Below are 2,872 nucleotides of genomic sequence, written 5' to 3'. Positions count from 1 at the left end.
ACCTTAGGTCACACAGAGCCTTCTCAAAGGTCATGGTGCCTATGGTACAAAGAATTGAGAACTTTCCAGGGTCCTGTCTCTTTTGAGGTAATCTCTGCCTAGTCAAGTCATCCAGTTCTTTGATGAGCAATGGAGGTTCATTCTCCCAAGTCTCATTACCAAATAACATGGCATTTAGCTTCATGATTGCTCCAAGGTACTTAGCAACTTGCTCTTCAGTGACATCTTCATCCTCTTCAGAGGAAGAATACTCATCAGAGCTGATGAATGGAAAAAGTAAATTCAATGGAATCTCTATGGTCTCAGTGTGAGCCTCAGATTCCCATGGTTCCTCATTAGGGAACTCCATGGAGGTCAGTGGGCGTCCATTGAGGTCTTCCTTAGTAGGAATCACTGCCTCTTCCTCCTCTCCATGTTCGGCCATGTGAGATATGGTTATGGCCTTGCACTCTCTTTTTGGATTCTCTTCTGTATTGCTTGGGAGAGTACTAGGAGGGAGTTCAGTAAATTTCTTACTCAGCTGACCCAATTGTGCCTCCAAATTTCTAATGGAGGACCTTTTTTCAGTCATGAAACTTTGAGTGGTTTTGATTAGATCAGAGACAATGGTTGCTAAGTCAGAGTGGCTCTGCTTAGAATTCTCTGTCTGTTGCTGAGAAGATGATGGAAAAGGCTTGCTATTGCTAAACCTGTTTCTTCCACCATTGTTGTTGTTGAAACCTTGTTGAGGTCTCTATTGATCCTTCCATGAGAGATTTGGATGATTTCTCCATGAAGGATTATAGGTGTTTCCATAGGATTCTCCCATGTAATTCACCTCTTCCATTGCTGGGTTCTCAGGATCATAAGCTTTTTCTTCAGAGGAAGCTTCCTTAGTACTGCCTGTTGCTGCTTGTATTTCAGACAGACTCTGAGAAATCATATTGACTTGTTGGGTCAATATTTTATTCTGAGCCAATATGGCATTCAGAGTATCAATCTCAAGAACTCCCTTCTTTTGAGTTGTCCCATTATTCACAGGATTTCTTTCAGAGGTATACATGAATTGGTTATTTGCAACCATTTTAATGAGTTCTTGAGCTTCTGCAGCCGTCTTCTTTAGATGAAGAGATCCTCCAGCAGAGCTATCCAATGACATCTTGGATAGTTCAGACAGACCATCATAGAAGATTCCTATGATGCTCCATTCTGAAAGCATTTCAGAAGGGCACCTTCTGATCAATTGCTTGTATCTTTCCCAAGCTTCATAGAGGGACTCACCATCCTTCTGTCTAAAGGTTTGGACTTTCACTCTAAGCTTACTCAATTTTTGAGGTGGAAAAAACTTTGCCAAGAAGGCATTGACTAGCTTTTCCCAAGAGTTCAGGCTTTCCTTAGGTTGTGAATCCAACCATGTTCTAGCTCTGTCTCTTACAACAAAAGGAAAGAGCATAAGTCTGTAGACTTCAGGGTCAACCCCATTGGTCTTGACAGTGTCACAGATTTGCAAGAACTCAGCTAAGAACTGATAAGGATCTTCCAATGGAAGTCCATGAAACTTGTAATTCTGTTGCATTAGAGAAACTAATTGAGGCTTAAGCTCAATGTTGTTTGCTCCAATGGCAGGGATAGAGATGCTTCTCCCATAGAAATCAGGAGTAGGTGCAGTAAAGTCACCAAGCACCTTCCTTGCATTGTTGGCATTGTTGTTTTCGGCTGCCATGGTTTCTTCTTCTTTGAAGAGCTCTGTTAGGCCCTCTAAAGAGAATTGTTCTTTAGCTTCTCTTAGCTTTCTCTTCAAGGTCCTTTCAGGTTCATGATTAGCTTGAACAAGTATGCCTTTATCTTTGTTCCTGCTCATATGAAAGAGAAGAGAATAAGAAGGTAGGGAATCCTCTATGTCACAGTATAGAGGTTCCTTGAGGTGTCAGAGAAAAAGAAGAATAGAAGGAGGAGGTAGAGAGAGGAGAATTCAAACATATAAAGAGGGATAGAGTTCGAATTGCACCTTGATGAGGGGTCTTAGTCCCTTAAGTAGAAGGATGTGAGAAGAGGGGAAGAAATTTTCGAAATTAAAGTAAGAGATTTTGAAAATTTGGTAATTGGTTTTCGAAAACTAAGATTGAGAAAGAAATCAAGTGATTTTTGAAAAAGATTTTGAAATCAGAAATTAAAAAGATATGATTGAAAATTAATTTTGAAAAAGATGTGATTGAAAAGATATGACTGAAAATCAATTTAGAAAAAGAAAGTTTTTAAAATTAAAGTTGATTACTTGACTAACAAGAAATTAAAAGATATGATTCTAAAATTTAAAATTTGGTCCTTTCTTAATAGGCAAGTAACAACTTGAAAATTTTTGAAGTAAATCTTGAATTGAAGCAAGGATTTTTGAAAATAGTAAAAATAAATATAAAATGGAAAGAAATTGATTTTGAAAGAGATATGATTGAAAAGATATGATTTGAAAAAGATTTGATTTTGAAAAATTATGAAAACTTGAAAAAAATGTGAATTAAAAACAAAATCTTCCCTCTAGTGTCATCTTGGCGTTAAACGCCCAGAATGGTGCCCATTCTGGTGTTTAACGCCCAAATCTCTACCTTTTTGGGCGTTAAACGCCTAGCCAGGTACCCGGGCTGGCGTTTAAACGCCAGTTTTCCTTCTTCACTGGGCGTTTTGAACGCCCAGCTTTTTCTGTTTGATTCCTCTGCTGAATGTTCTGAATTTTCAATTCTCTGTATTATTGACTTGAAAAGACATAGTTTTAAAAAAATATTTTTGAATTTTTGATGATGGGAATCAATAAAAATGCAACTAAGATCAAATAAACAATGCATGTAAGACACCAAACTTAAAAGTTTGTATACTAAGGACTATAACAATGTAAAAA

The 2,872-nt window shown here is 37.7% G+C and overlaps 1 non-coding gene across 1 annotated transcript; it reads left to right on the top strand.

Annotated features, from left to right (window-relative positions):
- The first annotated feature begins 1,192 nt into the window (after window positions 1–1,192).
- Window positions 1,193–1,300, top strand: LOC148545060 (small nucleolar RNA R71). Its single transcript, XR_015901186.1, has one exon. It is a non-coding gene; the product is annotated as a small nucleolar RNA R71 (small nucleolar RNA).
- The last annotated feature ends 1,572 nt before the right edge of the window (window positions 1,301–2,872 follow it).

This window comes from Arachis ipaensis, chromosome B9 (genome assembly GCF_059453495.1).
Source record: "Arachis ipaensis isolate K30076 ecotype BB chromosome B9, ASM5945349v1, whole genome shotgun sequence".
Lineage (NCBI taxonomy): Eukaryota > Viridiplantae > Streptophyta > Magnoliopsida > Fabales > Fabaceae > Arachis > Arachis ipaensis.
This window is presented reverse-complemented; position numbering and strand designations above follow the sequence as displayed.